The following is a 10,457-nucleotide window of genomic DNA, read 5'->3' on the forward strand; positions in this document are numbered from 1 at the left end:
TAGGGTTAGGGTTAGGGTTAGGGTTAGGGTTAGGGTTAGGGTTAGGGTTAGGGTTAGGGTTAGGGTTAGGGTTAGGGTTAGGGTTAGGGTTAGGGTTAGGGTTAGGGTTAGGGTTAGGGTTAGGGTTAGGGTTAGGGTTAGGGTTAGGGTTAGGGTTAGGGTTAGGGTTAGGGTTAGGGTTAGGGTTAGGGTTAGGGTTAGGGTTAGGGTTAGGGTTAGGGTTAGGGTTAGGGTTAGGGTTAGGGTTAGGGTTAGGGTTAGGGTTAGGGTTAGGGTTAGGGTTAGGGTTAGGGTTAGGGTTAGGGTTAGGGTTAGGGTTAGGGTTAGGGTTAGGGTTAGGGTTAGGGTTAGGGTTAGGGTTAGGGTTAGGGTTAGGGTTAGGGTTAGGGTTAGGGTTAGGGTTAGGGTTAGGGTTAGGGTTAGGGTTAGGGTTAGGGTTAGGGTTAGGGTTAGGGTTAGGGTTAGGGTTAGGGTTAGGGTTAGGGTTAGGGTTAGGGTTAGGGTTAGGGTTAGGGTTAGGGTTAGGGTTAGGGTTAGGGTTAGGGTTAGGGTTAGGGTTAGGGTTAGGGTTAGGGTTAGGGTTAGGGTTAGGGTTAGGGTTAGGGTTAGGGTTAGGGTTAGGGTTAGGGTTAGGGTTAGGGTTAGGGTTAGGGTTAGGGTTAGGGTTAGGGTTAGGGTTAGGGTTAGGGTTAGGGTTAGGGTTAGGGTTAGGGTTAGGGTTAGGGTTAGGGTTAGGGTTAGGGTTAGGGTTAGGGTTAGGGTTAGGGTTAGGGTTAGGGTTAGGGTTAGGGTTAGGGTTAGGGTTAGGGTTAGGGTTAGGGTTAGGGTTAGGGTTAGGGTTAGGGTTAGGGTTAGGGTTAGGGTTAGGGTTAGGGTTAGGGTTAGGGTTAGGGTTAGGGTTAGGGTTAGGGTTAGGGTTAGGGTTAGGGTTAGGGTTAGGGTTAGGGTTAGGGTTAGGGTTAGGGTTAGGGTTAGGGTTAGGGTTAGGGTTAGGGTTAGGGTTAGGGTTAGGGTTAGGGTTAGGGTTAGGGTTAGGGTTAGGGTTAGGGTTAGGGTTAGGGTTAGGGTTAGGGTTAGGGTTAGGGTTAGGGTTAGGGTTAGGGTTAGGGTTAGGGTTAGGGTTAGGGTTAGGGTTAGGGTTAGGGTTAGGGTTAGGGTTAGGGTTAGGGTTAGGGTTAGGGTTAGGGTTAGGGTTAGGGTTAGGGTTAGGGTTAGGGTTAGGGTTAGGGTTAGGGTTAGGGTTAGGGTTAGGGTTAGGGTTAGGGTTAGGGTTAGGGTTAGGGTTAGGGTTAGGGTTAGGGTTAGGGTTAGGGTTAGGGTTAGGGTTAGGGTTAGGGTTAGGGTTAGGGTTAGGGTTAGGGTTAGGGTTAGGGTTAGGGTTAGGGTTAGGGTTAGGGTTAGGGTTAGGGTTAGGGTTAGGGTTAGGGTTAGGGTTAGGGTTAGGGTTAGGGTTAGGGTTAGGGTTAGGGTTAGGGTTAGGGTTAGGGTTAGGGTTAGGGTTAGGGTTAGGGTTAGGGTTAGGGTTAGGGTTAGGGTTAGGGTTAGGGTTAGGGTTAGGGTTAGGGTTAGGGTTAGGGTTAGGGTTAGGGTTAGGGTTAGGGTTAGGGTTAGGGTTAGGGTTAGGGTTAGGGTTAGGGTTAGGGTTAGGGTTAGGGTTAGGGTTAGGGTTAGGGTTAGGGTTAGGGTTAGGGTTAGGGTTAGGGTTAGGGTTAGGGTTAGGGTTAGGGTTAGGGTTAGGGTTAGGGTTAGGGTTAGGGTTAGGGTTAGGGTTAGGGTTAGGGTTAGGGTTAGGGTTAGGGTTAGGGTTAGGGTTAGGGTTAGGGTTAGGGTTAGGGTTAGGGTTAGGGTTAGGGTTAGGGTTAGGGTTAGGGTTAGGGTTAGGGTTAGGGTTAGGGTTAGGGTTAGGGTTAGGGTTAGGGTTAGGGTTAGGGTTAGGGTTAGGGTTAGGGTTAGGGTTAGGGTTAGGGTTAGGGTTAGGGTTAGGGTTAGGGTTAGGGTTAGGGTTAGGGTTAGGGTTAGGGTTAGGGTTAGGGTTAGGGTTAGGGTTAGGGTTAGGGTTAGGGTTAGGGTTAGGGTTAGGGTTAGGGTTAGGGTTAGGGTTAGGGTTAGGGTTAGGGTTAGGGTTAGGGTTAGGGTTAGGGTTAGGGTTAGGGTTAGGGTTAGGGTTAGGGTTAGGGTTAGGGTTAGGGTTAGGGTTAGGGTTAGGGTTAGGGTTAGGGTTAGGGTTAGGGTTAGGGTTAGGGTTAGGGTTAGGGTTAGGGTTAGGGTTAGGGTTAGGGTTAGGGTTAGGGTTAGGGTTAGGGTTAGGGTTAGGGTTAGGGTTAGGGTTAGGGTTAGGGTTAGGGTTAGGGTTAGGGTTAGGGTTAGGGTTAGGGTTAGGGTTAGGGTTAGGGTTAGGGTTAGGGTTAGGGTTAGGGTTAGGGTTAGGGTTAGGGTTAGGGTTAGGGTTAGGGTTAGGGTTAGGGTTAGGGTTAGGGTTAGGGTTAGGGTTAGGGTTAGGGTTAGGGTTAGGGTTAGGGTTAGGGTTAGGGTTAGGGTTAGGGTTAGGGTTAGGGTTAGGGTTAGGGTTAGGGTTAGGGTTAGGGTTAGGGTTAGGGTTAGGGTTAGGGTTAGGGTTAGGGTTAGGGTTAGGGTTAGGGTTAGGGTTAGGGTTAGGGTTAGGGTTAGGGTTAGGGTTAGGGTTAGGGTTAGGGTTAGGGTTAGGGTTAGGGTTAGGGTTAGGGTTAGGGTTAGGGTTAGGGTTAGGGTTAGGGTTAGGGTTAGGGTTAGGGTTAGGGTTAGGGTTAGGGTTAGGGTTAGGGTTAGGGTTAGGGTTAGGGTTAGGGTTAGGGTTAGGGTTAGGGTTAGGGTTAGGGTTAGGGTTAGGGTTAGGGTTAGGGTTAGGGTTAGGGTTAGGGTTAGGGTTAGGGTTAGGGTTAGGGTTAGGGTTAGGGTTAGGGTTAGGGTTAGGGTTAGGGTTAGGGTTAGGGTTAGGGTTAGGGTTAGGGTTAGGGTTAGGGTTAGGGTTAGGGTTAGGGTTAGGGTTAGGGTTAGGGTTAGGGTTAGGGTTAGGGTTAGGGTTAGGGTTAGGGTTAGGGTTAGGGTTAGGGTTAGGGTTAGGGTTAGGGTTAGGGTTAGGGTTAGGGTTAGGGTTAGGGTTAGGGTTAGGGTTAGGGTTAGGGTTAGGGTTAGGGTTAGGGTTAGGGTTAGGGTTAGGGTTAGGGTTAGGGTTAGGGTTAGGGTTAGGGTTAGGGTTAGGGTTAGGGTTAGGGTTAGGGTTAGGGTTAGGGTTAGGGTTAGGGTTAGGGTTAGGGTTAGGGTTAGGGTTAGGGTTAGGGTTAGGGTTAGGGTTAGGGTTAGGGTTAGGGTTAGGGTTAGGGTTAGGGTTAGGGTTAGGGTTAGGGTTAGGGTTAGGGTTAGGGTTAGGGTTAGGGTTAGGGTTAGGGTTAGGGTTAGGGTTAGGGTTAGGGTTAGGGTTAGGGTTAGGGTTAGGGTTAGGGTTAGGGTTAGGGTTAGGGTTAGGGTTAGGGTTAGGGTTAGGGTTAGGGTTAGGGTTAGGGTTAGGGTTAGGGTTAGGGTTAGGGTTAGGGTTAGGGTTAGGGTTAGGGTTAGGGTTAGGGTTAGGGTTAGGGTTAGGGTTAGGGTTAGGGTTAGGGTTAGGGTTAGGGTTAGGGTTAGGGTTAGGGTTAGGGTTAGGGTTAGGGTTAGGGTTAGGGTTAGGGTTAGGGTTAGGGTTAGGGTTAGGGTTAGGGTTAGGGTTAGGGTTAGGGTTAGGGTTAGGGTTAGGGTTAGGGTTAGGGTTAGGGTTAGGGTTAGGGTTAGGGTTAGGGTTAGGGTTAGGGTTAGGGTTAGGGTTAGGGTTAGGGTTAGGGTTAGGGTTAGGGTTAGGGTTAGGGTTAGGGTTAGGGTTAGGGTTAGGGTTAGGGTTAGGGTTAGGGTTAGGGTTAGGGTTAGGGTTAGGGTTAGGGTTAGGGTTAGGGTTAGGGTTAGGGTTAGGGTTAGGGTTAGGGTTAGGGTTAGGGTTAGGGTTAGGGTTAGGGTTAGGGTTAGGGTTAGGGTTAGGGTTAGGGTTAGGGTTAGGGTTAGGGTTAGGGTTAGGGTTAGGGTTAGGGTTAGGGTTAGGGTTAGGGTTAGGGTTAGGGTTAGGGTTAGGGTTAGGGTTAGGGTTAGGGTTAGGGTTAGGGTTAGGGTTAGGGTTAGGGTTAGGGTTAGGGTTAGGGTTAGGGTTAGGGTTAGGGTTAGGGTTAGGGTTAGGGTTAGGGTTAGGGTTAGGGTTAGGGTTAGGGTTAGGGTTAGGGTTAGGGTTAGGGTTAGGGTTAGGGTTAGGGTTAGGGTTAGGGTTAGGGTTAGGGTTAGGGTTAGGGTTAGGGTTAGGGTTAGGGTTAGGGTTAGGGTTAGGGTTAGGGTTAGGGTTAGGGTTAGGGTTAGGGTTAGGGTTAGGGTTAGGGTTAGGGTTAGGGTTAGGGTTAGGGTTAGGGTTAGGGTTAGGGTTAGGGTTAGGGTTAGGGTTAGGGTTAGGGTTAGGGTTAGGGTTAGGGTTAGGGTTAGGGTTAGGGTTAGGGTTAGGGTTAGGGTTAGGGTTAGGGTTAGGGTTAGGGTTAGGGTTAGGGTTAGGGTTAGGGTTAGGGTTAGGGTTAGGGTTAGGGTTAGGGTTAGGGTTAGGGTTAGGGTTAGGGTTAGGGTTAGGGTTAGGGTTAGGGTTAGGGTTAGGGTTAGGGTTAGGGTTAGGGTTAGGGTTAGGGTTAGGGTTAGGGTTAGGGTTAGGGTTAGGGTTAGGGTTAGGGTTAGGGTTAGGGTTAGGGTTAGGGTTAGGGTTAGGGTTAGGGTTAGGGTTAGGGTTAGGGTTAGGGTTAGGGTTAGGGTTAGGGTTAGGGTTAGGGTTAGGGTTAGGGTTAGGGTTAGGGTTAGGGTTAGGGTTAGGGTTAGGGTTAGGGTTAGGGTTAGGGTTAGGGTTAGGGTTAGGGTTAGGGTTAGGGTTAGGGTTAGGGTTAGGGTTAGGGTTAGGGTTAGGGTTAGGGTTAGGGTTAGGGTTAGGGTTAGGGTTAGGGTTAGGGTTAGGGTTAGGGTTAGGGTTAGGGTTAGGGTTAGGGTTAGGGTTAGGGTTAGGGTTAGGGTTAGGGTTAGGGTTAGGGTTAGGGTTAGGGTTAGGGTTAGGGTTAGGGTTAGGGTTAGGGTTAGGGTTAGGGTTAGGGTTAGGGTTAGGGTTAGGGTTAGGGTTAGGGTTAGGGTTAGGGTTAGGGTTAGGGTTAGGGTTAGGGTTAGGGTTAGGGTTAGGGTTAGGGTTAGGGTTAGGGTTAGGGTTAGGGTTAGGGTTAGGGTTAGGGTTAGGGTTAGGGTTAGGGTTAGGGTTAGGGTTAGGGTTAGGGTTAGGGTTAGGGTTAGGGTTAGGGTTAGGGTTAGGGTTAGGGTTAGGGTTAGGGTTAGGGTTAGGGTTAGGGTTAGGGTTAGGGTTAGGGTTAGGGTTAGGGTTAGGGTTAGGGTTAGGGTTAGGGTTAGGGTTAGGGTTAGGGTTAGGGTTAGGGTTAGGGTTAGGGTTAGGGTTAGGGTTAGGGTTAGGGTTAGGGTTAGGGTTAGGGTTAGGGTTAGGGTTAGGGTTAGGGTTAGGGTTAGGGTTAGGGTTAGGGTTAGGGTTAGGGTTAGGGTTAGGGTTAGGGTTAGGGTTAGGGTTAGGGTTAGGGTTAGGGTTAGGGTTAGGGTTAGGGTTAGGGTTAGGGTTAGGGTTAGGGTTAGGGTTAGGGTTAGGGTTAGGGTTAGGGTTAGGGTTAGGGTTAGGGTTAGGGTTAGGGTTAGGGTTAGGGTTAGGGTTAGGGTTAGGGTTAGGGTTAGGGTTAGGGTTAGGGTTAGGGTTAGGGTTAGGGTTAGGGTTAGGGTTAGGGTTAGGGTTAGGGTTAGGGTTAGGGTTAGGGTTAGGGTTAGGGTTAGGGTTAGGGTTAGGGTTAGGGTTAGGGTTAGGGTTAGGGTTAGGGTTAGGGTTAGGGTTAGGGTTAGGGTTAGGGTTAGGGTTAGGGTTAGGGTTAGGGTTAGGGTTAGGGTTAGGGTTAGGGTTAGGGTTAGGGTTAGGGTTAGGGTTAGGGTTAGGGTTAGGGTTAGGGTTAGGGTTAGGGTTAGGGTTAGGGTTAGGGTTAGGGTTAGGGTTAGGGTTAGGGTTAGGGTTAGGGTTAGGGTTAGGGTTAGGGTTAGGGTTAGGGTTAGGGTTAGGGTTAGGGTTAGGGTTAGGGTTAGGGTTAGGGTTAGGGTTAGGGTTAGGGTTAGGGTTAGGGTTAGGGTTAGGGTTAGGGTTAGGGTTAGGGTTAGGGTTAGGGTTAGGGTTAGGGTTAGGGTTAGGGTTAGGGTTAGGGTTAGGGTTAGGGTTAGGGTTAGGGTTAGGGTTAGGGTTAGGGTTAGGGTTAGGGTTAGGGTTAGGGTTAGGGTTAGGGTTAGGGTTAGGGTTAGGGTTAGGGTTAGGGTTAGGGTTAGGGTTAGGGTTAGGGTTAGGGTTAGGGTTAGGGTTAGGGTTAGGGTTAGGGTTAGGGTTAGGGTTAGGGTTAGGGTTAGGGTTAGGGTTAGGGTTAGGGTTAGGGTTAGGGTTAGGGTTAGGGTTAGGGTTAGGGTTAGGGTTAGGGTTAGGGTTAGGGTTAGGGTTAGGGTTAGGGTTAGGGTTAGGGTTAGGGTTAGGGTTAGGGTTAGGGTTAGGGTTAGGGTTAGGGTTAGGGTTAGGGTTAGGGTTAGGGTTAGGGTTAGGGTTAGGGTTAGGGTTAGGGTTAGGGTTAGGGTTAGGGTTAGGGTTAGGGTTAGGGTTAGGGTTAGGGTTAGGGTTAGGGTTAGGGTTAGGGTTAGGGTTAGGGTTAGGGTTAGGGTTAGGGTTAGGGTTAGGGTTAGGGTTAGGGTTAGGGTTAGGGTTAGGGTTAGGGTTAGGGTTAGGGTTAGGGTTAGGGTTAGGGTTAGGGTTAGGGTTAGGGTTAGGGTTAGGGTTAGGGTTAGGGTTAGGGTTAGGGTTAGGGTTAGGGTTAGGGTTAGGGTTAGGGTTAGGGTTAGGGTTAGGGTTAGGGTTAGGGTTAGGGTTAGGGTTAGGGTTAGGGTTAGGGTTAGGGTTAGGGTTAGGGTTAGGGTTAGGGTTAGGGTTAGGGTTAGGGTTAGGGTTAGGGTTAGGGTTAGGGTTAGGGTTAGGGTTAGGGTTAGGGTTAGGGTTAGGGTTAGGGTTAGGGTTAGGGTTAGGGTTAGGGTTAGCGGTTAGGGTTAGGGTTAGGGTTAGGGTTAGGGTTAGGGTTAGGGTTAGGGTTAGGGTTAGGGTTAGGGTTAGGGTTAGGGTTAGGGTTAGGGTTAGGGTTAGGGTTAGGGTTAGGGTTAGGGTTAGGGTTAGGGTTAGGGTTAGGGTTAGGGTTAGGGTTAGGGTTAGGGTTAGGGTTAGGGTTAGGGTTAGGGTTAGGGTTAGGGTTAGGGTTAGGGTTAGGGTTAGGGTTAGGGTTAGGGTTAGGGTTAGGGTTAGGGTTAGGGTTAGGGTTAGGGTTAGGGTTAGGGTTAGGGTTAGGGTTAGGGTTAGGGTTAGGGTTAGGGTTAGGGTTAGGGTTAGGGTTAGGGTTAGGGTTAGGGTTAGGGTTAGGGTTAGGGTTAGGGTTAGGGTTAGGGTTAGGGTTAGGGTTAGGGTTAGGGTTAGGGTTAGGGTTAGGGTTAGGGTTAGGGTTAGGGTTAGGGTTAGGGTTAGGGTTAGGGTTAGGGTTAGGGTTAGGGTTAGGGTTAGGGTTAGGGTTAGGGTTAGGGTTAGGGTTAGGGTTAGGGTTAGGGTTAGGGTTAGGGTTAGGGTTAGGGTTAGGGTTAGGGTTAGGGTTAGGGTTAGGGTTAGGGTTAGGGTTAGGGTTAGGGTTAGGGTTAGGGTTAGGGTTAGGGTTAGGGTTAGGGTTAGGGTTAGGGTTAGGGTTAGGGTTAGGGTTAGGGTTAGGGTTAGGGTTAGGGTTAGGGTTAGGGTTAGGGTTAGGGTTAGGGTTAGGGTTAGGGTTAGGGTTAGGGTTAGGGTTAGGGTTAGGGTTAGGGTTAGGGTTAGGGTTAGGGTTAGGGTTAGGGTTAGGGTTAGGGTTAGGGTTAGGGTTAGGGTTAGGGTTAGGGTTAGGGTTAGGGTTAGGGTTAGGGTTAGGGTTAGGGTTAGGGTTAGGGTTAGGGTTAGGGTTAGGGTTAGGGTTAGGGTTAGGGTTAGGGTTAGGGTTAGGGTTAGGGTTAGGGTTAGGGTTAGGGTTAGGGTTAGGGTTAGGGTTAGGGTTAGGGTTAGGGTTAGGGTTAGGGTTAGGGTTAGGGTTAGGGTTAGGGTTAGGGTTAGGGTTAGGGTTAGGGTTAGGGTTAGGGTTAGGGTTAGGGTTAGGGTTAGGGTTAGGGTTAGGGTTAGGGTTAGGGTTAGGGTTAGGGTTAGGGTTAGGGTTAGGGTTAGGGTTAGGGTTAGGGTTAGGGTTAGGGTTAGGGTTAGGGTTAGGGTTAGGGTTAGGGTTAGGGTTAGGGTTAGGGTTAGGGTTAGGGTTAGGGTTAGGGTTAGGGTTAGGGTTAGGGTTAGGGTTAGGGTTAGGGTTAGGGTTAGGGTTAGGGTTAGGGTTAGGGTTAGGGTTAGGGTTAGGGTTAGGGTTAGGGTTAGGGTTAGGGTTAGGGTTAGGGTTAGGGTTAGGGTTAGGGTTAGGGTTAGGGTTAGGGTTAGGGTTAGGGTTAGGGTTAGGGTTAGGGTTAGGGTTAGGGTTAGGGTTAGGGTTAGGGTTAGGGTTAGGGTTAGGGTTAGGGTTAGGGTTAGGGTTAGGGTTAGGGTTAGGGTTAGGGTTAGGGTTAGGGTTAGGGTTAGGGTTAGGGTTAGGGTTAGGGTTAGGGTTAGGGTTAGGGTTAGGGTTAGGGTTAGGGTTAGGGTTAGGGTTAGGGTTAGGGTTAGGGTTAGGGTTAGGGTTAGGGTTAGGGTTAGGGTTAGGGTTAGGGTTAGGGTTAGGGTTAGGGTTAGGGTTAGGGTTAGGGTTAGGGTTAGGGTTAGGGTTAGGGTTAGGGTTAGGGTTAGGGTTAGGGTTAGGGTTAGGGTTAGGGTTAGGGTTAGGGTTAGGGTTAGGGTTAGGGTTAGGGTTAGGGTTAGGGTTAGGGTTAGGGTTAGGGTTAGGGTTAGGGTTAGGGTTAGGGTTAGGGTTAGGGTTAGGGTTAGGGTTAGGGTTAGGGTTAGGGTTAGGGTTAGGGTTAGGGTTAGGGTTAGGGTTAGGGTTAGGGTTAGGGTTAGGGTTAGGGTTAGGGTTAGGGTTAGGGTTAGGGTTAGGGTTAGGGTTAGGGTTAGGGTTAGGGTTAGGGTTAGGGTTAGGGTTAGGGTTAGGGTTAGGGTTAGGGTTAGGGTTAGGGTTAGGGTTAGGGTTAGGGTTAGGGTTAGGGTTAGGGTTAGGGTTAGGGTTAGGGTTAGGGTTAGGGTTAGGGTTAGGGTTAGGGTTAGGGTTAGGGTTAGGGTTAGGGTTAGGGTTAGGGTTAGGGTTAGGGTTAGGGTTAGGGTTAGGGTTAGGGTTAGGGTTAGGGTTAGGGTTAGGGTTAGGGTTAGGGTTAGGGTTAGGGTTAGGGTTAGGGTTAGGGTTAGGGTTAGGGTTAGGGTTAGGGTTAGGGTTAGGGTTAGGGTTAGGGTTAGGGTTAGGGTTAGGGTTAGGGTTAGGGTTAGGGTTAGGGTTAGGGTTAGGGTTAGGGTTAGGGTTAGGGTTAGGGTTAGGGTTAGGGTTAGGGTTAGGGTTAGGGTTAGGGTTAGGGTTAGGGTTAGGGTTAGGGTTAGGGTTAGGGTTAGGGTTAGGGTTAGGGTTAGGGTTAGGGTTAGGGTTAGGGTTAGGGTTAGGGTTAGGGTTAGGGTTAGGGTTAGGGTTAGGGTTAGGGTTAGGGTTAGGGTTAGGGTTAGGGTTAGGGTTAGGGTTAGGGTTAGGGTTAGGGTTAGGGTTAGGGTTAGGGTTAGGGTTAGGGTTAGGGTTAGGGTTAGGGTTAGGGTTAGGGTTAGGGTTAGGGTTAGGGTTAGGGTTAGGGTTAGGGTTAGGGTTAGGGTTAGGGTTAGGGTTAGGGTTAGGGTTAGGGTTAGGGTTAGGGTTAGGGTTAGGGTTAGGGTTAGGGTTAGGGTTAGGGTTAGGGTTAGGGTTAGGGTTAGGGTTAGGGTTAGGGTTAGGGTTAGGGTTAGGGTTAGGGTTAGGGTTAGGGTTAGGGTTAGGGTTAGGGTTAGGGTTAGGGTTAGGGTTAGGGTTAGGGTTAGGGTTAGGGTTAGGGTTAGGGTTAGGGTTAGGGTTAGGGTTAGGGTTAGGGTTAGGGTTAGGGTTAGGGTTAGGGTTAGGGTTAGGGTTAGGGTTAGGGTTAGGGTTAGGGTTAGGGTTAGGGTTAGGGTTAGGGTTAGGGTTAGGGTTAGGGTTAGGGTTAGGGTTAGGGTTAGGGTTAGGGTTAGGGTTAGGGTTAGGGTTAGGGTTAGGGTTAGGGTTAGGGTTAGGGTTAGGGTTAGGGTTAGGGTTAGGGTTAGGGTTAGGGTTAGGGTTAGGGTTAGG

Source organism: Eucyclogobius newberryi, unplaced genomic scaffold, assembly GCF_026437365.1.
Source record: "Eucyclogobius newberryi isolate DKJ021-1_F unplaced genomic scaffold, fEucNew1.0.hap1 SCAF_1, whole genome shotgun sequence".
Classification (NCBI taxonomy): Eukaryota; Metazoa; Chordata; class Actinopteri; order Gobiiformes; family Gobiidae; genus Eucyclogobius; species Eucyclogobius newberryi.